At 43.2% G+C, this 26,013-nt stretch overlaps 1 pseudogene; it reads right to left on the bottom strand.

The window, feature by feature from the left end:
- The window catches only part of LOC130357215 (gastrula zinc finger protein XlCGF57.1-like), a 105,823-nt pseudogene that overhangs the window by 67,176 nt on the left and 12,634 nt on the right, over positions 1-26,013 (bottom strand).

Here is a 26,013-nt window from a genome sequence, read left to right as displayed (position 1 = left end):
ACGTTTAAAAAAAAAAAATATTCCAAAAAAACTCCCCCACAAGCCCTCGTTAACCATTTTATTAACATTAAATCAAAAAAAGTTAGTCATTGTACTCCTCCAAATCTAAAGTAATCCACAGGATACACGGATCTGAAATGAGAAGAAAAAAAAACTAAAAATGTTTAAGTACATTTAGGGGGGAAAAAGTGGTTAAAAAAATGCAATGAACACAGACATATATATACACACATATATATATATATATATATATATATATACATACATATAACAGAGTCTTGGGTCCAGACCCAGAAGCCTCGAAGGACATCGGAGCTTCTAACAAAGGCTCGGATTCTGTGCCCTCACTTTCAGAAGCCATAGAAAGCAGCAACTGCTCAGCTGCAGTTGGTGATGATATATGTTTCCTTTTTTTGTCTCCTCTTCCCTTGATTGTTTTCCTTTTTTTTTTAAGTTACAATAATTAAATAGCTTTTAAAAAGATGATTTGACATCAGCCATGCAACTTTTTTAAGCAAAAAAAAAAAGGAGCAGGTAAGCCAAAATACAAAAAAAATGCCTTGGAATGTAACATTTATCAACTGGCTGAGACCTGTTGATTAATTTGGGGTACTTAAGCAAAAAAAATAGTAAGGAAAAAAGAACTAAAAAAAGGAATACAAAAGGAAACATTGATAAATGTCCCCCTATATCTCAGGACAGAGACAAGGATAAGTTGGCTAGCACATACTGATACCGAAACTACTACATGGACCTGGCATAAAGGTGCACGCTGCCAAGCAGAATATACATAAACATGAGAATATAGCAGCACACTGCTAGCACAAAAATAGCAAAAATAGCCAAAATAACAATAAAAAAATACCAAAATGTCTACTTATACAATTATAATGTTATAATACTTTCCTCTCTCATGATCATGTATGTGAAGGGTAAACATGCTTTCCAGTCCTATTGGTAGGAGATCATGTGATCTTCATATACACATGGCTGCAGCCAGATAGTTTTTAGTATGACTAAGGACGATATGAACACCTGAAATGCGTCACTTTATCTCCCTGACATATGTTCTGCCCTGCGCCCATTCCCTGTCTATGATTTGCGCTATCAATACAATATACATCTCCACCACTAAAAAGCAGGAAGAAATATCTTAACCCCTTAAGGACTCAGCCCATTTTGGCCTTAAGGACTCAGACAATTTAATTTTTACGTTTTCATTTTTTCCTCCTCGCCTTCTAAAAATCATAACTCTTTTATATTTTCATCCACAGACTAGTATGAGGGCTTGTTTTTTGCGCGACCAGTTGTCCTTTGTAATGACATCACTCATTATATCATAAAATGTATGGCGCAACCAAAAAACACTATTTTTGTGGGGAAATTAAAACGAAAAACGCAATTTTGCTAATTTTGGAAGGTTTTGTTTTCACGCCGTACAATTTCTGGTAAAAATGACATGTGTTCTTTATTCTGAGGGTCAATACGATTAAAATGATACCCATTATTATATACTTTTATATTATTGTTGCGCTTAAAAAAAATCACAAACTTTTTAACCAAATTAGGACGTTTATAATCCCTTTATTTTGATGACCTATAACTTTTTTATTTTTCCGTATAAGCGGCGGTATGGGGGCTCATTTTTTGCACCATGATCTGTACTTTTTTTTGATACCACATTTGTATATAAAAAACTTTTAATACATTTTTTATAATTTTTTTTTTAATAAAATGTATTAAAAAAGTAGGAATTTGGGACTTTTTAATTTTTTTTTCGTTCACGCCGTTCACCGTACGGGATCATTAACATTTTATTTTAATAGTTCGGACATTTACGCACGCGGCGATACCAAATATGTCTATAAAAAATGTTTTTGACGCTTTTTGGGGGTAAAATAGGAAAAAACTGACGTTTTACTTTTTTATTGGGGGAGGGGATTTTTCACTTTTTTTTTACTTTTACTTTTACATTTTTTTTTACACTTGAATAGTCCCCATAGGGGACTATTCATAGCAATACCATGATTGCTAATACTGATCTGTTCTATGTATAGGACATAGAACAGATCAGTATTATCGGTCATCTCCTGCTCTGGTCTGCTCGATCACAGACCAGAGCAGGAGACGCCGGGAGCCGCACGGAGGAAGGTGAGGGGACCTCCGTGCGGCGTTATGAATGATCGGATCCCCGCAGCAGCGCTGCGGGCGATCCGATCGTTCATTTTAATCGCGAACTGCCGCAGATGCCGGGATCTGTATTGATCCCGGCACCTGAGGGGTTAATGGCGGACGCCCGCGAGATCGCGGGCGTCGGCCATTGTCGGCGGGTCCCTGGCTGCGATCAGCAGCCGGGATCAGCCGCGCATGACACGGGCATCGCTCCGATGCCCGCGGTTATGCTTAGGACGTAAATGTACGTCCTGGTGCGTTAAGTACCACCTCACCAGGACGTACATTTACGTCCTGCGTCCTTAAGGGGTTAAGGAACCTCAGTTTGCAATTTATAATGACAGAATAAAACATAAGATGTATGAAAGGCTCTTACCATTCTCTGATATGGGGTTTTCTAGTCCACTCATTGTTCCTCCAGAACTTTCCTGCAAAGATTCCATATTATAGACCTGAGGAAAAAACATAAAGGAACCTTAGTTTATCTTCTATCCAGGTGAGCGTTACATCCCCCCTAGAAGGTATGAACCAATCTGCACAAGGATCTCCTCAAGTGGTGATCACATAGGATCAACAATCATCCCAGTCTCTTTCCTACAATTATTGTGGGGTTCAGTGATGGCTGCAGACAGGGCCAGACTGGGACTAAAAAGCCGCCCTGGACACAACCCTACCAGCCCACATACAATATACACACGGCATAAACAACATATATGAAACAATTACAATATCTTATAATTCCTTCTACTTCCAGTCACCTCAGAGATGTTCTAGTCACCATACATGGACCCTCCACACACTCAGGTCTCTATCTCCAGTCAGTGTCTCCAGTGTCCCAAGTATATTCTTCTGGTAAGTTCCCCCATATGAGCCATGCTGGGGTCTTTTATACCCTTTTCACCATCAGATTGGCCTCCCCCATCTACAATATGTAAAGTAAGAATGATGGGGCCAGAACCTGTCCAACCAGTTTTAGCATTCAATGGCCTCCTGGGATCAGCCTTCATTTACACATTGTATTGCAGGGTGGAGACATATTGGTCACACCCCTATTTACATCTGTAAGAGATACCGGAGATACTCCGAGACCTTTTCATATGATAATCAGGGGAAACAATCAGCATTTTCTCTTCTGATGAGGAACATGGCCCCATAGGTCCCACCCAACTTAACTCTAAAATAAATACACAAAAACTGAGCTGGTGGATAAAATCGTCCACAATGTTTTACCAAAGGTTAAATAAATTATAGTTTTATTCAAAAATTATTATTCACTAAGAATAAATAGCGACATAATTCTAACCAAAATATCAGATACTTAAAGGGGTACTCCGGTGGAAAACACTTTTTTTTATTAAATCAGCTGGTGCCACAAAGTTAACAGTAGAAGAAAATGTAGATAAACCGGCTTCCTAGAACTTAAATTCTTTATTGAATACATTTTAATGGATTGAATAAAGAATTGAAGTTCTAGGAATCTGGTTTATCTACATTTTCTTCTACTGTTCCTGTCTGGGATCCGGCCCCACTTCTCTCCGTGCTTCCTTGGAAGGATCCTTCAGGATGAGATGATTGAATGTAACACATGGTGAGCTGACTCCTTACTTTTTTTTTTTTACTCCTGCCAAAGTTAAACAGATTTTAAATTACTTCTATTTAAAAATCTTAATCCTTCCAGTACTTATCAGCTGCTATATACTACAGCGGAAGTTGTATTTCTTTCTGGAGTTCTTTTCAGTCTGACCACAGTGCTCTCTGCTGACACTTCTGTCCGTAACACGAACTGTACAGAGCAGGAGAGATTTTCTATAGGGATTTGCTTGTACTCTGGACAATTCCAGACATGGACAGAGGTGTCAGCAAAGAGCACTGTGGTCAAGCAGGAAAGAATTCCAGTAGTATACAGCAGCTGATAAGTACTGAAAGGATTAAGATTTCTAAAAAAAAAACTAATTTACAAATCTGTTTAACTTTGTGGCACCAGTTGAAATAAAAATAAAAAAAATTCTACCGGAGTACCCCTTTAACCCCTTCATGACCCAGCTAGTTTTGGCCTTCATGACCCAGTCCATTTTTCAAATCTGATATGTGTCTCTTTAAGTGGTAATAACTTTGAACTACTTTTACCTAGCAAAGTGATTCAGGGATTGTTCTTTCGAGACATATTGTACTTTATATTAGCGGTAAATTTTTGTTGATACATGAAGCGATTTTTGTGAAAAACTCTAAAACATTGTGAAAAATTTTCATTCCTGGACGTCCTACGGCAGCACAGTATGGGGTTAAAGTCTGTCCCCTTGAACTTGCCAGAAGAGATAATTAGCATAATAAAAACATTTGCATAATTAATTAGTGCAATTAACCGGAACCCCCCAGTGTATAAGTAACCCCCACAGACAACAGACCACAGAGTTTTTTTCTTCTGCTTCCAGAAGGATTTTAGTATATTCAAGGATTCCAGAACTGAGGGGAGACTGTGAAGTTCCCCTTATCAGCGACCCCTCTGTGGACTACTGTGAAGTATCTTGGGGTCTGCTGTACACTACCGGCGCTGTGAAGTCCCGTGTGTGTTATGTATTATTTTACCCGGTCTTACTTCGTTTTGGGCGGGCGATGATGGCGAAGCGCGGTCATCTGGTGGCTGCCGTAACTATCAGGTAAGTGAAGCAGTCCTCATGCGGCAGGGGCAGCATGCACGCGGCCATCTTAGGACTCCCGGAAGTATCGGGTAAACACTGCTCCCTCGTGCGTACGGCGTTCCGGAAGTGCGTCACGCAGGGGGGCGGTGCTAGGATCGCCCGGCAATAACGTCTATATCTTGAGTGTCTCCGGTGCATTCCGGTGCTGAGGCACGGACCAGGGCAGCAGGACTACCTGAGAGCTAAAAGTAGGTAATTTAGTCAGCTCTATGCAGACTCTATGAAGTGTCTATTTGGATATAATAGAGAGAGTTACTGTGAAGTACTCAGTCTCTATTTTTAAAGTACATGGGGTATCTGTGAAGTACTCTATGTTAATTCATTTTTTTGGTTGATTCCAAATCTTTTACAATAATTATTGACCTGTACTTATGTTAATGACTTATGGTAGCTATGTTCATTATCTAGTGTCAGACGCAACTCCTCGAGGCAAACGGTCTAGAAAGGCCAGGCACAGAGTATGTGGCTCATGTTCACAGCCGTTGCCGGAGGAAATCGAAGGAGATTTATGCTCTCATTGTTCCCTGCAGTCTCAGCCGGAGGAGGAGGAGGATCAAAGATTTGGCAATGAGGCAAGTGCTTTTTTCTCTTGGTTCAAAAATCGTATATCTTCTTTAATCCCTGATGACGCGCCACCTTCTAAAAAACGGAGGATTCAGCGCAGGGCAGTCTCCCCTTCTGATTCAGAGAATGCAGCATCCTCTTCTTCTGTGGATTCTCAGGAATCACCAGAGGATTTTTATATTTTTCACAAGGACAGTATGCACGATTTAATTAAATCAGTCAAACATGTCCTAGAGTCTGACCGCTCTGTGGAAGGTAAACCTCCGCGTGAAGGTTTATACTACTTCCCAGTTTCCAATGACAGGGTGTTACCTTCTCACCCAGCTGTGTCTAAATGGTTCAAATCAAACTGGGAAAAACCCGAGAAACGCGTAGACGTGGGTTCCCGTTTTAAATCGGTCTACAAATTATCTTCAGAAGCTACTTCCTCATGGTTTTATCCACCAAAATTGGATTTGCCTGTGGCAAAACTAGTTAAAAAATCATATTTTCCCTCTGAAGAATCTTCATTGTTATCCAATCCCATGGATAAAAAGGCAGACGCCCTTGCAAAAAAAGCATATTCCACGTCTGCAGCGGTATCCAAGATAGCGATGGCATCTCTACCAGTGGCGAGGGCACTTAGGGTCTGGTTAAGTCAACTTACCAAAGATCTGCAAGAGGGAGTTTCCAGACAGGATATTCTCCAGAAAATACCAATTATGAAAACTGCCACAGAATTTTTGTGCGATGCGCCATTGGACACCCTACGGCTTGCATCATTAAATATGGCTGAATGTAATTCCATAAGGAGATCCTTATGGATAAAACAGTGGTCCAAAGGGGACGTTGCAGCTAAATGTCATCTATGCTCTTTGCCATTCTCTCCGGAATCTCTCTTTGGTCCCAACCTTAAAGGTATATTGAAAGACATGAATGATGACAATGATGCCTTCCCGGGGACTCAGAAAAAGGAACCGGCGAAGGGTCGGCAGAATTGGAGACGATCTCCAAAGAGTTTCAGGAGAAACTACCAGGCTGGCGGTTACAATAAGTCAAGATTCTCAAGACAAAAGAGGAATTCAACTTATCAACAAGCCGCTAAGTACAAGGCGCCACCTAAAAAGAAAGAATTATGACGCCACGTTAACATCCCTGAAAGTTGGAGGAAGATTAAGGCATTATTTTCCGGCATGGGCAGTAACAACAAAGGACAGATGGGTCCTTTCAGTTATAAGATCCGGCTACAAACTAGAGCTCCTAGAAACCCCGCCTGTAAAATTCTTCCTCAACAACAGTCAAGACCCACATGTTCTCCCTCTGGTTCTTCAATTTTTTGCAAAAGAAGCCATAGAGTGGGTACCTTCTCAGGAGCACTTTGCAGGAGTCTATTCCAGAATTTTTTCAGTACCCAAGTCAAGCGGCGGATGGCGCCTAGTAATCGACTTGACTTATCTGAACAAGTTTCTAATGAAGAAACATTTCAAGATGGAAAACATAAGATCCGTAATGCCCATCTTGGATCAAGGGGACTTCATGTCAACATTGGATCTATCGGACGCTTACCTGCACATACCGATTCATCACCTCTTCAGGAAATATCTGAGATTTGCGTTGCAAATGGGAGAAGAAATTTGGCACTTCCAATTTACATGTCTACCATTCGGTCTCAGCTCCGCCCCAAGAGTCTTCACGAAGATGGTGGTGGTTCTCTCAGCGGCACTACGTCTACAGGGAATCATTGTAATACCATACCTGGACGACTGGTGGCTGAAGGCGGCGACAGAGCAGGCGCTGAAGTGTCAAGTCACCAGGACAATAGAGTTCTTGAAGATCCACGGTTTCATTCTAAACGAGAAAAAGTCCCACCTTGCTCCCACTCAAAGAATTATATTTCTAGGTTTCGTGATAGATTCAGTACTCATGAAAATTTCCATTTCCCGGGCAAGGGAATTAAAAATAAGGGGCCAATTGAAAGTTCTGTTGAAGAACAGGAAGGTGACAATTCGACAAGCCATGAAGATTTTAGGCAGTCTCACATCCTCCATAGATGCAGTCCAATGGGCGAAGGCACATATTCGAGGTCTACAGTCGAAGATTCTGTCTGCATGGGACCGGTCACAAACATCACTAGAGGAATCGATTTGGATTTCAACAGAGCTTTGCCAAGACCTACGGTGGTGGTTGGACCCGACCAGGTTTGCAAGGGGAAAATCTTTGCTTCCAGCCCCACAAGTAACATTAACTACGGATGCGTCTGCTCATGGTTGGGGAGCCTATCTTGGTCACCGGTGGATTCAAGGTCAATGGTCAGACTTGGATCAGAGGCTGTCTTCAAATATGAAGGAGTTAAAAGCAGTGTACCTAGCACTACTTCATTTCTCCCCTTACTTGACAAACAAAGAAGTCCTCATAAGGTTGGACAATCTTCCTGCAGTGTTCTACGTGAACAAGCAAGGGGGACCAGATGTCCTTCACTGATTCAGCTTTGTGCAAAAATTTTTCTTTGGGCAGAAGGCAAAGTCAGAGACCTTACAGCAGTCTACCTGAAAGGATCTCTCAATGTAAGAGCAGACCTTCTCAGCCGAGAAGCACTACTCCCAGGAGAATGGGAACTGAATCAAAAGATCTTCGAGCAAGTGATGCGGAAGTTCGGGTGCCCGTAGATAGATGTCTTTGCGACGAAACAGAACACCAAGCTCAAAGTGTTTTGCTCCCTTTCCAGGACAGATCATCCTTACCAATTGGACGGTCTCTCGATATCATGGAAAAACAAGTTTATATATGCATTTCCTCCTCCAGCTCTGATCCAGAGGACGTTGTGGAAAGTCAAAAGAGAATCTCCTCAGGCAATCTTAATTCTTCCATTTTGGCCAAGGAGAGCGTGGTTCTCTCTGGTCACGAGTCTATCTCAGAACCAGTTTTGGCAGCTTCCAAAAAGAAAGAACCTTCTAAGTCAGAAGGGTATGTTGCATCAGAATCTAGAGATGCTCAATCTTTCGGCATGGAAGGTGACCTCTCTATCCTGAAAGCAGAGGGTCTTACAGATGAAGTCATCACAACATTAGGAAATTCAAGTAAACCCGGCACCAGAAGGTGCTATGCTAGAATATGGAAACTATTCAAGTCTCATTACTCAAATCCAGAAGTTCCTGTATCTGTTATTCTGAATTTTCTTCAACAAGGTTTGGACAAAGGATTGAAGTTATCTACTTTAAAGGTCCAGTTTGCAGCCATAAATTTTTTTCTTTCTGGCAAATTTTCTAAGGACCCATTAATAAGGAGGTTTTTTAAAGGGGTCAATAATATGTACCCTAAGGTCAGTACCCCTATTCCTTCTTGGGACCTGTCGCTTGTGCTTAGAAGCCTAGCTGAAGATCCTTTTGAACCCTTAGATTCTGTAAGCTTAAAGTTTCTCACATGGAAAACATGTTTTTTAGTCGCTATTGCGTCAGCTAGACGGGTCAGTGAGATCCAAGCATTGTCCTGCCGAGAGCCATATTTACGTGATATGGGGGATGCGTTAATTCTTCGAACGTTACCAGGCTTCATACCTAAAGTTCGGTCTACGGTTAATTTACAGCAAGAAATTATTCTTCCAGCTCTGTCGGAAGACACGGAGGTATCAAAAATTGATGTAAGAAGATCTGTTCTACAATATATCTCAAGGACTGCATCCTTTAGATGTTCAGAGAATTTATTTATCCAATTTGGAGGGACATCTAAAGGCTCTAAAGCAGCAAAATCGACAATTTCCAATTGGATCAAGAACACGATCAATTTTTGTTTCCAAAAGGTTGGTTTAGATCCACCTAAAGACCTCAAGGCTCATTCTACTAGAGGAACCGCAACCTCTTGGGCAGAAGCTTCCTATGTGCCACTTCAGGAAATATGCAGAGCCGCTACTTGGGCAACACCTTCAACTTTCATACGCCATTACCGTCTTGACATCTCAGGTAGTTCGGCCTTAGGCAAAACAGTGCTTGAAGAAGCATTTAAGAAATAATGCCCACCCTTTGTTATTTTCTTGCTACCTAAATCCCATACTGTGCTGCCGTAGGACGTCCAGGAATGAATGAAATTTTGTCTTACCTGAAAATTTCGATTCCTGGAGTCCGTAGGCAGCACAAGGTTCCCACCCTAATAAATAAGCATGCTATAAAACTACTCTGTGGTCTGTTGTCTGTGGGGGTTACTTATACACTGGGGGGTTCCGGTTAATTGCACTAATTAATTATGCAAATGTTTTTATTATGCTAATTATCTCTTCTGGCAAGTTCAAGGGGACAGACTTTAACCCCATACTGTGCTGCCTACGGACTCCAGGAATCGAAATTTTCAGGTAAGACAAAATTTCATTCATTTCGCTATGTTTGAAACGCTCTGCTTGTAAAAGAACTAGTTATGCCAAATAAATTTAGTTATTAATTTAAATCTGCGCGATCGTGGGGGAGCGATCCACTACTGAGGTAGCCTGAGGGCTTACCTCTCCTGCTGCGGCGGCTCCGGTGCTCTGAATGATAAAGCCTGGCAGGGCCAGGCTTAATCGAGCGCAGAGCACACAGATCATTGTGGTTTTATGAAACCACAATGATCTGTATGAGGAATCTAATGATTCCTCCTAAAAGTCCCCTAAGGGGACTTAAAGTGTAAAAAAAAAAGTAAAAAAAAAAGTTAAAAAACACACATATTAACCCCTTCCTTACTAAAAGTTTAAATCACCCCCCGTTTCCCAAATTCCATATTAAAAATATGTAACCATAATAAAAATAAACATATGTGGTATCGCAGCGTGCGTAAATGTCCGAACTATAAAAATATATCATTAATTAAACCGCACGGTCAATGGCGTACACGCAAAAAAATTCAAAAGTCCAAAATTGCGTATTTTTGGTCACTTTTCATACCATAAAAAAAAGGAACAAAAAGCGATCAAGAAGTCCGATCAAAATAAAAATGGTACCGATTAAAACTTCAGATTACCACCCTGTACGCGGAAAAATAAAAAGTTATAGGGGTCAGAAGAGGACAATTTTAAACGTATACATTTTCCTGCATGTAGTTATGATTTTTTCCAGAAGTACGACGAAATCAAACCTATATAAGTAGGGAATCATTTTAATTGTATGGACCTACAGAATAAAGATAAAGTGTCATTTTCACAGCGTAGAAACAGAAGCCCCCAAAATTTACAAAATGGTGTTTTTTCTTCAATTTTCTCGCACAATGATTTTTTTTTCCGTTTTGCCGTAAATTTTTGGGTAAAATGACTGATGTCATTACAAAGTAGAATTGGTGGCACAAAAATTAAGCCATGGATTTTTAGGTGCAAAATTGAAAGGGTTATGATTTTTAAAAAGTAAGGAGGAAAAAAACGAAAGTGTAAAAACAGAAAAATGCTTGGTCCTTAAGGGGTTAAATGTATTGATGTTTTAGTTACATTAAACAGTGTAGCATCAATGCATAAGTCATTTTAGTCAAGGGGTTTGACGTAGTTGAGCACACCAATATTAGGTTGCAGGGTCTAGTGCCCATACACTTTTACTTATTACATTCCCATGTGGTATTATTAGATTACATCTAGGCACTATTTTTAGCCACTTCACTTTTTTGTGTCATTATGTATCATGCCAATTGACATTAATTGTTCCCCACATAGTCTCTGCACTTTCATTCATTGCTTTACACATTTGATTTAATTATTAAATTTTTTTTGTTTTGGACTATTTTTCCCTCACAGTTTTTTGATAGTGAGCGAACTTTTGAAAAATTTGATGCGGCCGATTTGCCAAAAAAGTTTGTTTCGATCCGAATTTTTTCGCGGCGAATCTATATTAAAAAAGGCTATTTCTAGCCTACATACAGCCTCTATAGGGGTATAGAACACTTTGCTATGTTCTAAAACGCATATGGAGTGTGCTGGGTTAGTGAAATAATACTGTTATTCAGAACAACATGCAGATTACCGGCATCGCTTTTAGAATCACTGCTGCACAGCAGCACAATGACAGAGCCTGGTGGTGGCATCAGTGTCAGGAGACCATATAGTGACTGAATGGCACATCGTGGAGGTGTTGGCAGCATGAGGACACCATATAGTGGCTGAATAACACAGCTTAGATGAGGCTGAAGCATGAGGACACCATATAGTGACTGAATGACACAGCCTGGAGTTGGCTGATGCACGAGTACACACCAGGGCTTCACAATCCCCCCCAAAAAACACAATTGTAGAAATTTATGAAGAAGGCTTTTGGATAGCGGGTGCTACCTATGAGAAAATTTGAAATTCCCAGACCCAGGCCCAGCAGCGCCATCATTTTTTCATTTGAAATTTAAATCAAACTTTGAGTGTCTCGGACCCCAGCGTGTGGGTACGAAGGACCAAATCCAACAAGCCACCAGAGGGCTCCTGTGGCCGTGAGATGTAGGCGCAACGTCTCCATTGCCCTGACTGGCGCCTTTTTTTTTTTTTGGTACCTTTGTTTAAGAACAAGCGCGTATCCAAGAGTCCAGAAGACTCTATAATGCAGGACGGTGGACCACAAAAAAACATTTTTCTCTAAAGTAATGTTTTCTGAAATAAAGAAGCAGAGTTCATCCATCTCCATATTATTTTTGACAATTTTAATAAAAAAAAATCACACACAAGCATTCACTGAAGTAATGGTTATTATTCTTGAAAATTCAAGTTTATTACTGAGAAATTTATAATAACATTTGAAAAAAACTGTACCCAAGAGGGTTTAATAACCCCATACATTGCACCATAAATGTTAAAATTTTTATTAAGCATGTATGTATCTATTTCACAAATCGTAAAATTAAAGCCCCAAGCCCAGAAGCATCATGAAGGCAAGTAGTTCCTGAAAGACACAGGAGCAGTCAGGAGTAGGCATCAGCAGTACCCAAGAGGCTTTCATAACCCCTTACATTGCACGATCAATCGTGAGATCGAGCAATAACAGGTGTGTGATGCCCTCAGATGTCCGGGGCTGCACACGCACTACACTGAACGGACCAGCGTGTGTCTATCCTTCACCGACAAGTGCGGGTAACCCGCTCAACCCCGTTTGTGAAAGGGATCAGGGATTGCAATTATTTGCCATGAAAAGAAGAATTCAAAACTAAGTACAGGTCATAAGCTCGGGTTCATTAAGTCCCTGGCCTTTGTACACACTGCCTGTCTCTACTACCGATTGGATGGTTTAGCGAGGTGCTCGGATCGGCCCCTGCGGGGTAGGCGACAGCCCTGGCAGAGCACAGAGAATTTAAAGATCATTGTTGAAATTAGCATTAAGCATGTATTAGCTACTGCTAAACTTCCAAAAATTAAAGGCCCAAGGCCAGAAGCATCAGTGAGGCAAGAAGTTCCTGAAAGACGCAGGATGAGTCAGGAGCAGGCATTCGCAGTACCCAAGAGGGTTTCATATCCCCTTACATTTAAAGATCAATGTAGAAATTTGCATTAAGCATGTGTTTAGCTACTGCTAAACATCCAAAAATTAAAGGGCCAAGGCCCGAATCATCTGTGAGGCAAGTAGTTCCTGAAACACACAGGATGAGCCAGGAGCAGGCATTCACAGTACCCAAGAGGGTTTGAAAACCCCCTTACATGTAAAGATCAATGTTGAAATTTGCATTAAGCATGTATTTAGCTACTGCTAAAAATCCAAAAATTAAAGGCCCAAGGCCAGAAGCGTCAGTGAGGCAAGTAGTTCCTGAAAGACACAGGATGAGCCAGGAGCAGGAATTCGCAGTACCAAAGAGGGTTTCATAACCCTAATTGGGAAGTGTTGGTTTAGCAGCATGGTAAATCTACTCTGAGGCATCTGGCATTGGTGGCTGGAAATCCTGGCTGATCCATCCCAGATTCATCTTGACAAACGTCAGTCTCTCAACATTTTTAGTGGACAGACGAGTTCGCCTTGGGTTGACTATGGCCCCCGCCGCACTAAACACCCGCTCTGATGGCACACTACTGGCCGGGCAGGTCAGCTTTTCCAGGGCAAACTTTGCTAGTTGCGGCCATAAGTCAAGTTTGGCTGCCCAGAATTCCAGTGGATCTTCAATGTTTGTTGGCATGGCCATGTCAAGTTATGCCACCACCTGCTGGTTCAGGTCCTGCTCCATGTCTACCTGCTGCTGATCAGTTGCTTCCCTATGCGGGTGAAGAAAGCTACTCATCAGCGACTGTAGACTCAGGCTGCTGCTGATTGAGCTGGTACTGCTCCTGTCACACCTCACCTCCCCAGCAGCCATGGCAGTGGAAGGTGAGCGCAGTGGGCCCCCCGAGTCAGACCTGCGAGTGGATGGACCATGTAGCCAACTGACTACGTAGAATCTCTTTGTAGTAGGTCAGTTTGTCCTCCCTCTCAGTGGGTGTAAAAAAGGCCCCCATTCTGGGACGGTAGCGAGGGTCCAATAAGGTGGAGATCCAGAAGTCATCCCGCTGACGAATTTTGACAATTCGGGGGTCACTACGCAAGCAACTGAGCATGCATTGTGCCATTTGCGCCAGTGACTCAGAGGGACTACCTGCCTCCATCTCCACTGCATACTGCCATGGTGTGTCTGAGTCCTCTGTCTCGCCTTCCTCATAACCCTCCAGCTCTTCTGGCTGCTCCTGCTCCTCCTCTCCTGTCCGATGACTAGAAAAACCGGCCATCTCATCCAACCTAAACTGTGCTCAGCTCTGCCTCATCCTCCTCCTTCAGTTCAGCCCCCAAGTAATGGTTATTATTCTTGAAAATTCAAGTTTATTACTGAGAAATTTATAATAACATTTGAACAAAACTCAGGGGTGTGGAAATTTTATAAAAAACTACTTGTCCACGGGACTAAAATGGAGCAAAATCTACTTGTCCCTCATGACGATCCACTTGTCCCGGCCAATTTTCGCTTTTACGCTCTGATTTTTTTCCTCCTCGCCCTAAAGTAGCCATAACTACCTACTATAATGACACCTTTTAATTTTTTAATAACGTATTCTCTGAACCAAAAAATATATATATATTTAGGGAAGTGAAATTGAAATAGTAAAAGATAATTTTGCAGATTTGGTGGTTTTTCTTTTCTGCGCCATTTACCTTGTGGTTGAGGTAACATGTTAGTTTTTTACTTTAGGCGCCTGATTACAGCGATATCAGATTTGTATCGTTTACGTCATGTTTTACTAATTCTGAACTTTTTCTAATTTTTTTAATTGCCATTTTTTAACCCCTGTAGCTTTATTTTTTTTCCGCATACCAGGCTGTATGAGGGATGATTTTTTGCGCCATAATCTGTTTTTTGTATCGGTACCATTTTGGTATTGATCTGACTTTTTAATCGCTTTTTAACTTTTTTTTTCTGGGATATTATAAAAATTGCAAATCTGTGGTTTGGTATTTTTATTACATTTACCGTACGGGATACATAATGTTATGTTTTAATAGGTTGCACAATTACACACGAAGCGATACCAAATATGTTTATTTTTATTATGTTTGCATGTTTTTATATAGGAAAAGGGGGTGATTTGAACTTTTAACATGGAAGGGGTTAATGCAGCGGTCTTCAAACTGTGGCCCTCCAGATGTTGCAAAACTACAACTTCCAGCATGCCCGGACAGCTAACGGCTGTCCGGGCATGCTGGGAATTGTAGTTTTGTAACATCTGAAGGGGCACAGTTTGAAGACCACTGGGTGTCTTTCAAACTTTTATTAAAACTTTTTTTTTTTCTTTTACACTTTATTAGACTTATAGTAGGAATCATTAGATTCCTCAGACAGATGAATAGATTCTATTGAACTCTATTAATCTGTGTGCTCTGTGATCCATTGATAGAGTCTGGTCCAGCCAGGATCTATCAATGACAGAGCTGGGACTGGAGGAAGCAGAGGTAAGTTCTCCGGCTACCTCCATAGTGGATCGCCCCCCTGCAATCGCGCTGCGGGGGGGAGGGGTGATCCACCCCCCTAGCCCACCAGGGAGCATTCACATGTCCCTTTAGACCAGTGGTTCTCAACCTTTTCGGTGACCGCACCCCCCAAGGCCTAAAAGTATGTCCACGGGTACCCCCTCACGCGGAACTTGAGACCGAGGGGTACCCGCAGACAAAAGGCGTGTTCTTACCTTTATACTAATGCATCCCATCTCCATCTTAATCCCCTTGTGCTATTATTCCCCCTCCGTCTTACTCCCCCTGTCCCACAATTCCCACCTCCCTCCGATTCCCTTTTACCATTATTCCCCCTCCATCTTTATCCCCTTGTGCCATTATTATCCAATATGGAACAAGGGGATTAAGATGGAGGAGGGGGAATAATGATACAGGGGGATTAATATGGAGGGGGGGGGGGTTTGATAATTCCCCCCTCCCTCTGATCCCCTTTTGCCATATCGGATAATAATAGCACAAGGGGATTAAGATGGAGGGGGGGGGGGGGATAATCAACCCCCCCTCCTCCATATTAATCCCCTTGTGCCATTATTATTGCATATGGCAAAAGGGGGATCAGAGGAAGGGGGGAATTGTGCAAGGGGAGAGGGGAGTAATAAAGCACAAGACATAAAATTTCAATGCCTTGTGCTTTATTACTCCCCCCCCTCCATCTTAATGCCTTGTGCTCCGTCCCATACAGTCCCGCCCCCCCCCCCTCCGTGCCATACAGCTGTTTACCTGGCGTCCTGTGGTCCCGTTGCCTGCTGCTTCACGGCATGTTCCACAGGGCCGCACTGACGTGTGACGTCCCCCTGCGCTGTGTGGCAACTCCGCGCAACGTCAGGGGAGGCCACACGTCTCCCTGGCAAACACGCAGCTCACTTACAGTAGCCCCGGCCGCATCTCTGGCCGCGCTACTGTACAGTGAGCTGCCGCGGCTATGCGCTGACAAATACTGGCCAATGCATGGCCGGTATTTGTCAGCGTTTTCGCGTACCCCAGGTTGAGAACCCAGGCTTTAGACGCTGCTGTCAGCTTTGACAGCGGCGATCTAAAGGGTTAATAGCCAGCCGCGGCCATCGCCGCATGCTGGCTATTAGCGGCGGCCCCCGGCTACTGAGAACAGCCGGGGGCCGCAGAGTATGGAGCGGGCAGGAATCCCGAGCCCCCTCCATACATACTGCAGAGCGCCGCATACAGTCTCCCCGTGCAGACGCGCCTCCTCCCCTCAGCTCTCCGAAGCTACAGCTGGGGGGAGTGAAGCCAGAGGACGCAGATCTGCACGGGGAGCAAGAAGCCACGCCCCCTCATCTCCCCCCGCACGTCTGCAGAGCAGGGGTGGGAGAGACATACACAGCTTCTCATCTCCCCTGCTCTGCTTCGGATCTGCAGTCTGTATGGAGCGGGCTCCTGACTCCTGCCCGCTCCATACAGACTGCAGATCCGCCGCACTTGTCAGGTCCGGCCCTGCTTGCCCGAAGCCGGGCTAAGGGCCGGACAAATTCACCTGCCCGGCGCCCAAAACTGCTAGTCCGGGGCGTCGGGCGATAGAAATTCCACATCCCTGAAAACTGTACCCAAGAGGGTTTAATAACCCCATACATTGCACCATCAATGTTTAAATTTTTATTAAGCATGTATGTATCTGTTTCACAAATCGTAAAATTAAAGCCCCAAGCCCAGAAGCATCATGAAGGCAAGTAGTTCCTGAAAGACACAGGAGCAGTCAGGAGTAGGCATCAGTAGTACCCAAGAGGCTTTCATAACTCCTTAAATTGCACCATCAATCGCGAGATCGAGTAATAACAGGTGTGTGATGCCCTCAGATGTCCGGGGCTGCACGCGCACTACACTGAACGGACCAGCGTATGTCTATCCTTCACCGACAAGTGCGGGTAACCCGCTAAACCCCGTTCGTGATAGGGATCAGGGATTGCAATTATTTGCCATGAAAGAAGAATTCCAACTAAGTGCAGGTCACAAGCTCGGGTTCATTAAGTCCCTGGACCATGTAGCCAACTGACTACGTAGAATCTCTTTGTAGTAGGTCAGTTTGTCCTCCCTCTCAGTGGGTGTAAAAAGGGCCCCCATTCTGGGACGGTAGCGAGGGTCCAATAAGGTGGAGATCCAGAAGTCATCCCGCTGACGAATTTTGACAATTCGGGGGTCACTACGCAAGCAACTGAGCATGCATCGTGCCATTTGCGCCAGTGACTCAGAGGGACTACCTGCCTCCATCTCCATTGCATACTGCCACGGTGTGTCTGGGTCCTCTGTCTCGCCTTCCTCATAACCCTCCAGCTCCTCTGGCTGCTCCTGCTCCTCCTCTCCTGTCCGATGACTAGAAACACCGGCCATCTCATCCAACCTAAAAACTGTGCACCGCTCTGCCCCTCATCCTCCTCCTCCAGTTCAGCCCCCACAGGGCTCATGTAGCCTTGAAATGTACGCACAACGTCTCCATTGCCGTGACCAGCCATCGTTTCAATCATTTGTTGTAGGAAATGTAGGAGTGGAATTACGTCATTCATGGCGTAATCCAGGCGACTTACAAATCTACCTGACATACTTAGTGCGTATATAAGGGTATTACAATACGCTACACTACTCTTTAAACAGTATTTGTCTAGAACAGCAGCAGGTGATTACTTATAGCTGTCCTTTCACAGTATGTAGGCCCTTGACAGATTAACAGGTACAAGATGGTACACTACTTGGATGCACTGATGAGGGCAGAAATATGCGCAACAATACACAGAAAAAACTCTGTATTTTTGTAAAACACCAGCCGGTGAATACTATTGTTTGGACTTTGACAGTATGTAGCCCCTTGAAAGATTAACAGGTACAAAATGGTACAATGCTTGGATGTACGTATGCGGTATGCACTGATGAGGGCAGAAATATGCACAACAATACGCAGAAAAAATAAGTATTTTTTTAAAACACCAGCAGGTGATTACTTTTGCCAGGAGTCAGGACTTTCCCTGTATCTAGACTTGTTACAGATACAGAATAGTAGACTGCTATGATGTAGGCATGTGTTATGCACGTATGAGGGCAGACAAATGCACTACAGTCCGCTGAAAAATAACGTATTTGTGAACAGCAGCAGGACCCAACAGTGCAGCACCAAAAAAAAAACAACTACAGGGATTAAACCCTAAATTGCACTCTGTCACACAATTCTGAGCAGCAGATGATTTGTGGAGCAAAAAAAAAAAACACTGAATTGGGCTGAAAAATGAGGAGATAAGATGGTTGATAAAGTTCCGGCAGCTTGGAGATCTGTATGCGGCAGCTGACAGCTATCTGCCCCTCTCTGCTGCAATGCTCAATAACGTGAATAGGAGGTTTAGCAATCAATGATCCTTCTCAGTGTAACAGCACAGCACTCTGCACTCCTGCCTTTCCCTAATGCTGATGTGACTAGCAGTTGCAGTGTAACGCTGTGGTATGAGCTATTCACACACACACAGTCCCGTCCTCTCTATCTGAGTGCATAGATGAAATGATGAGAGGCAAGATGGCTGCCGATTATATAGTTGCTGTGACATCACAGGGGTCAGTGAATGCTGATAGGCTGCATCTCACATGTGATTCAGGGTCAGCCCGCCTACCTTCATTCCCGCCCTCCCATAATCCCCTGCCCCGTGTACTCACATGTGGATCCGCCATTTTAGGTCTCCAATAGCCTGGAACGCTGTAAAATGAAGTTTAATGGAGCGATTCGCGACGATATTCGTATTCATTGCGAATTAAATTTTTTATGAAATTCGTCACGAATTTGGGTTCGTCACCTTCGATTCGCTCATCTCTAGTCACAATATTTTTTTTTTTTCACACAGGGGATAACATCTATAGTTTCCATCCTTATGATGGTTATAATATTGATATAATTGTTTTTGTCTCCTATGTTCTTTTTTATCTTATGGTCCTTATTTTTTCACATTTATTCACCCATTCATTAAATTATGTCATTCTCACTCACATTTATCTATTATGGTTCCAATAGGGAGCAATTTTTGCACATACACTTTATCATGTTTTATATATAGTGCCATTTATACTTTTTTATGTGTCATCATTGCCACTCTTCATTATGTTTCACGTATATTATTACTATTCAATATGGGTCATGTATTATTGTGGCACAATTATTCATTATGGTATGGTCAACAATTTTGAGACATTTATCATTATATATTTCTATAATGTTTTTGCCATTTTCAAAAATCTCTTTTATTCCAGACAAGCTAAGCTTATATGACAAATGTATTGATTTGAATTGCCTATTGTAAAGCAGCAGTTGAAGGCTCTATTTAGATAAAGCAAGCTCTTGTAGCACAAGTAGGATACACAGGGTTAATTACCCGATAGCGCATTATACACTTCTTATGCAAGCGCCGACTTCCGCTTGTGAGCATGCGCGGGGCTGGATTCCTGGCACAGACTCCCCGGGCGTCAAGGGGCCGTGCGCGCAGGTCCGGATGTGATACGTCCGTGGCCTGCGTGTTTTGGCTGTGATGCGTCAGGGAGCGCCGATTTGCGCATTACGGCGCATGCGCAGGTTAGGGCCCTGCGCATGCGCCGTAATGCGCTAATCGGCGGAAATTTACGCCACATTGGTGAGGTATATAAGGGAGCATAGCAGTCATGGAGGTAGCGTCCCTTGAGACAGTCCGGGTAACGAAACGTACGTTGGGACGGTGTGGACAAGTGCTGACCATGGGTAAGTGAGGAGGCTTTATATTGTTTTGCAGTCTATTTAGGATGTAGTGTATTGTGCACCATGGTGCAGTCAGTTAAGACTAGGTTAGGGGCTGGTGGTTTGAACCCCCTTTGATTTACACTGCACACCATATACATCCTTTAAAGGGGTTGTGCGCTGCCCTGCTTTTCGGAGCTCCGCACGCAGCGTTCGGAAGTTCATTACTCCGAACGCTGTGTGCGGGCTTCCGTGTTCGCGGCCGCCGGACGTGACGTCACGCCCGGCCCCCTCATGACGTCACGCTCGACCCCTCTACCAAAGTCTATGGGAAGGGGGTGCGACCGCTGTCACGCCCCCTTCCCATAGACTTTCGTTGAGGGGGCGGGCTTGACGTCATGAGGGGGCCGGGCGTGATGTCACGTCCGGCGGTCGCGAACACGGAAGCCCGCACACAGCGTTCGGAGTAATGAATTTCCGGACGCTGCGTGCGGAGCTCCGAAAAGCAGGGCAGCGCACAACCCCTTTAACTATTGCTTCTACCTCACTTGCTATACTGTTTGTTATTATGACTGGACATTTTCCACTTGTCTCACCAACGTATTAGGGTCGATTCTGTTCATACTCATTTCATTGCTTTATATACTACATTACCTTTTAGTCACATATGGTGACTTTTTTTTTATGTATTGAATTCTAATAAAATGTATAAGTATTTTTTCAGTAGCAATTGCTCTTTGCCTTTTTATTTGTGTTCAAATTATTTAGTACCGTATCTTACCAGAGATAGTTGTGGTTAGAATTGGGCAGGGTTTATTACCATTTTATACATGTAAAATGCCCATTAGATATCATGTGATGTAATGATCTCTACACAAAGTAATCTACTGATATCTGAACTAACCTACTTCTGTGACTAAGTTTATTATTATTAAATAACATTACTAATGTATCATTGATTTATATCCGACATTATGTCTAGAGATGAGCGAATCGAAGCTGACGAACCCAAATTCGTTACAAATTTCATTAAATATTCAATTCGCAACGAATGCGAATATCGCCGCGATTCCATAGCGCGAATCGCTTAAAGGGGTACTCCGGTGGTCAACGTGTTTTTCCGTTTGTGACTTACCCTATTTGTTTTGTTTCATTTCTATTCTTGTTGTTTAGCCTACTCTATTTCCGTTCTCTGTTGTCTTTTTATCCCCCACTTTGTTTTCCTATCTTTGCTTCTATTTCCTGCTTCTTGTTGTGCTGAAAACTACAAATCCCAGCATGCCACATGCCTTGCTGGTTTGGGGTGGCTCCTTTTTTTTTGTTTGTTCCGCCCTTTACCTACCCTACTATTTTCCTGGGTCGGCCCCCTTATACACAGCACACTAATATAATCAGCCCTGGTTGGGATACACTGGCATACACACACAAAAGGGACTACAACTCCCAGCATGTGTCATTCAGGAATCTTCAGTCTGTGGTATAACACCAGCATGTTGCCTCTGTAGTCTCCTGGGGGTTGTAGTTCACCACACCTCTATAGGGCATACACCAGTGTTTCCCAACCAGTGTGCCTCCAGCTGTTGCAAAACTACAACTCCCAGCATGCCCTGACAGCCTTTGGGCATGCTAGAAGTTGTAGTTTTGCAACAGCTGGAGGCACACTGGTTGGGAAACACTGTTCTAGACTAGTCAGCTTACACCTCATGTTACACCAGTGTTTCCCAACCAGTGTGCCTCCAGCTGTTGCAAATCTACAACTCCCAACATGCCCAAAGTCTGTCAGGGCATGCTGGGAGTTGTAGTTTTGCAACAGCTGGAGGCACACTGGTTTGTAAACACTAGCATACACACACACACACACACAACAGGGACTACAACTCCCAGCATGTGTCATTCAGGAGTCCCCCCCCCCTCCCCCTTCAAATATAGGGGGAGATTTATCAAAACCTGTGCAGAGGGAAAACTTGCCCAGTTGCCCATAGCAACCAATCAGATCGCTGCTTTAATTTTTATGAAGGCTTGTGAAAAATGAAAGAAGCGATCTGATTGGTTGCTATGTTCTCCCCCATAGAGATCATTGCCAGTCAGAGATTTCTTCCCCTGCATTCCATACATCCCCGGCCCGTGCACCTTATCATCCTCCCCCTCACATAACACTTATCTTCTCTGTGAGGTCCTTCTCCTGTGCAGACCTGTGTCCTTAGAATACAGAGGGGGGGAGGGGAGGAGCTGTGTACTCAGCTGGATGAGATGAGGGGGCGTGGCTTATTCCTCTCATGCAGACAGAGAGAAAAAAAAAAAAAAGCTGTGACATCTTGTCCACAACAGACTAAAAACTGTGGACAACAGTAAAAGAAAACCCTCTGAACTACAGAACTTTCTGCCCAACAAACAGGGAAGAAAAACACATACATGCTGCCAAAACATATAACACATGTATATTGCAAAAAAAAAAAAAACTTACAAAAAAGATGCCATATAGTCAGAAAAATTAACCACCAGAGTAGCCCTTTAATTAAACTCCATTTTACAGCGTTCCAGGCTATTGGAGACCTAAAATGGTGGATCCACATGTCAGTACATGGGGCAGGGGATTATGGGAGGGAGGGAAACAGCGGCGGGAATAAAGGTAGGCGGGCTGACCCTGAATCACATGTGAGATGCAGCCTATCAGCATTCACTGACCCCTGTGATGTCTCAGACCTATATAATCGGCGGCCATCTTGCCTCTCTTCATTTCATCTATGCACTCAGATGGAGAGGACGGGACTGTGTGTGTGTGAATAGCTCATACCACAGCGTTACACTGCAACTGCTAGTCACATCAGCATTAGGGAAAGGCAGGAGTGCAGAGTGCTGTGCTGTTACTCTGAGAAGGATCATTGATTGCTAAACCTCCTATTCACGTTATTGAGCATTGCAGCAGAGAGGGGCAGATAGCTGTCAGCTGCCTCATACAGATCAACAAGCTGCCTGAACTTTATCAACCATCTTATCTCCTCATTTTTCAGCGCTATTCAGTATTTTTTTTTTGCTCCACAAATCATCTGCTGCTCAGAATTGTGTGACAGAGTGCAATATAGGGTATAATCCCTGTATTGTTTTATTGTGGTGCTGCACTGTTGGGTGCTGCTGCTGTTCACAAATACGTTATTTTTCAGCGGACTGTAGTGCATTTGTCTGCCCTCATACGTGCATAACACATGCCTACATCATAGCAGTCTACTATTCTGTATCTGTAACAAGTCTAGATACAGGGAAAGTCCTGACTCCTGGCAAAAGTAATCACCTGCTGGTGTTTTTAAAAAATACAGAGTTTTTTCTGCGTATAGTTGCGTATATTACTGCCCTCATCAGTGCATACCGCATACGTACATCCAAGTATTGTACCATTTAGTACCTGTTAATCTGTCAAGGGCCTACATACTGTGAAAGTCCAAACAATAGTATTCACCGGCTGGTGTTTTACAAAAAAAAAAAACTGATTTTGCCAAGTCTCCTGGCTTTTTTCCAGTTCAAAGTTACTCCTCGTGAGCCTATCTTTCAATCTTTTCCCCCTCCGATAAGTTATGGAGGGATCTTCTGATAATACTGTTGACAACATTTTATCTGCTCTCAATATTTCCCAGTATCTCTGGAAGATTTCTTTCACTTCCTGAAATTTATCATCAAAGTTACCTATTCTGATAACTTCATTTCCTTCCTGTCTTGGTTGTGGACTTAGTAATTGGGTCCTTGGACTTTTTAGGGCCCTCTGGTAAGCTTTCTTTAATACCTTATTTGGATACCCCCTTTCTCTCAATCGTTGCCTAAGTTCTTTGGCTTTTATTTCAAGCTCGGTGGGGCTCGAACAATTTTGCCTCACCCGTACTAAGTTGATCAGGGATGTGGAATACGAATTTTTGAAACCTGATATGCCAAAAACAGCATGTTTCTATGCAATTCCAAAGATACACAAGGGGTATCCCCCGCTGATAGGGCGACCCATTGTCTCGGGGGTCGACAACCTGACGCAAGCCCCAAGCCAGTATGTGGACCAGGTACTAAGGCCATTTGTGTACTCCTTACCGTCATATGTACGGGACACAATGGATATGCTGTGGAGACTCGAAGGTTTAGAACTAGAAGAAGGGTCCTACCTAGCATCCCTGGATGTGGAGGCGTTGTACTCCAGTATTCCACATGACTTGGGGCTTAAAGATTGAGTTCTTTAAAAACAAGGGGACAACAGTACACCTTAGATAATGAGTTTGTTATCCGATTACTATCATTTGTTCTCACAAGAAATGATTTAGTCTTCAAGGGGAGGTCCTTCAACCAGCAGCGTGAAACAGGCATGGGGAGCCCATGTACCCCCAGTTACGCTAATTTTATATTTAGGCTGGTGGGAGGATCAAACTGTATTCGGAGACCAAATGGCTGAATGGATGCAATACATCAGTCTATGGGTACGATTCGTAGATGATGTCCTCTTGATTTGCACATCATCAGAAAACAAATTTGAACAATTCGTACAAATTCTGAACAGCAGTGCACTCAACCTCAAATTTACGCACGCAATTAGCCAGCACGAAATAGAATTTTTGGATATCAAAGTAAGACTGACAACAAATCACACAATTGAGACTACACTCAATAGAAAGGACACTGCTACAAATACCCTTCTTCAGTGGGAGACCTACCATCCCCCCCCCCCCCTAAAGAAGGGTATACTGACAGGACAGTATTTACGGGTTAGGCGAAATTGTTCGAGCCTCACCGAGTTTGAAATAAAAGCCAAAGAACTTAGGCAACGATTGAGAGAAAGGGGGTATCCAAATAAGGTATTAAAGAAAGCTTACCAGAGGGCCTAAAAAGTCCAAGGACCCAATTACTAAGTCCACAACCAAGACAGGAAGGAGATGAAGTTAGAATAATAGGTAACTTTGATGATAAATTTCAGGAAGTGAAAGAAATCTTCCAGAGATACTGGGAAATATTGAGAGCAGATAAAATGTTGTCAACAGTATTATCAGAAGATCCCTCCATAACTTATCGGAGGGGGAATAAATTGAAAGATAGGCTCATGAGGAGTAACTTTGAACCGGAAAAAAAGCCAGGAGACTTGGCTAAGAACGGGAACAAAAGGCAAAAGGGTTTCCCCTGAAACACTGGGCGAATTGTACCACCAAAGGGGTGGTCTACATACTGAGCTGCCCCTGCCCAGTTAATTATGTGGGTAAAACATTTAGGGCACTTATAAGTAGGATACAGGAGCATCCAGCCGATGTAAGGCACCAGAAAGATACCTCGGTGGGTAATCATTTTTCCCTCCACCATAATGGAAATCCTAGGGAACTCAAGGTACAAGTATTGGTAGTGGTTAGGCCTCCACTGAGAGGGGGAACTGGGACAAAGTTCTCCTACAAGTGGAAGCCAAATGGACATTTTGGATGGATTCAGTCAGGCCCAAGGGTCTGAATGAATTCATAGCATATTCAAGTTTTATATAATTGGATAAGGCAAATTTCCTAATGTCTCCCCCATCAAGTCCCAAAGTGTACATAAATATATCTAAATCATACTCCCGAAATAAATAATTCAATGAATAATTTCCCAGAAGAAAAAATAAACTTTTTACTTTACACATAACAATGAAATAAAAAGTACAAAATGATAAATAATACCCTCCTAATACTGTATAAACAACGCCCATAAAATATTAAATGGTCCTTCATAAAAATACCACGCACCCTCATTTTACCAAGGATATTTGGGTAAAAAAGTAAAAATGTTTTTTACCCAAATATCCTTGGTAAAATGAGGGTGCGTGTGTGTGCATGTGTATAAGCTGCCCGCTTCTCTCCCCCTGCCTTTCCTGGGGTCTAGAACCCTGCTGCCACCGCTTCTCTCCTCCTGGCTATCGGCGCCGCTGCCCCTTCTCTCCCCCCTGGCAATGGGGTAGCGGCGCCGATAGCCAGGGGGA

This window comes from Hyla sarda, chromosome 2 (assembly GCF_029499605.1).
Source record: "Hyla sarda isolate aHylSar1 chromosome 2, aHylSar1.hap1, whole genome shotgun sequence".
Classification (NCBI taxonomy): domain Eukaryota; kingdom Metazoa; phylum Chordata; class Amphibia; order Anura; family Hylidae; genus Hyla; species Hyla sarda.
The sequence above is the reverse complement of the archived record's forward strand: the minus strand, read 5'-3'. Positions and strand labels throughout refer to the sequence as shown.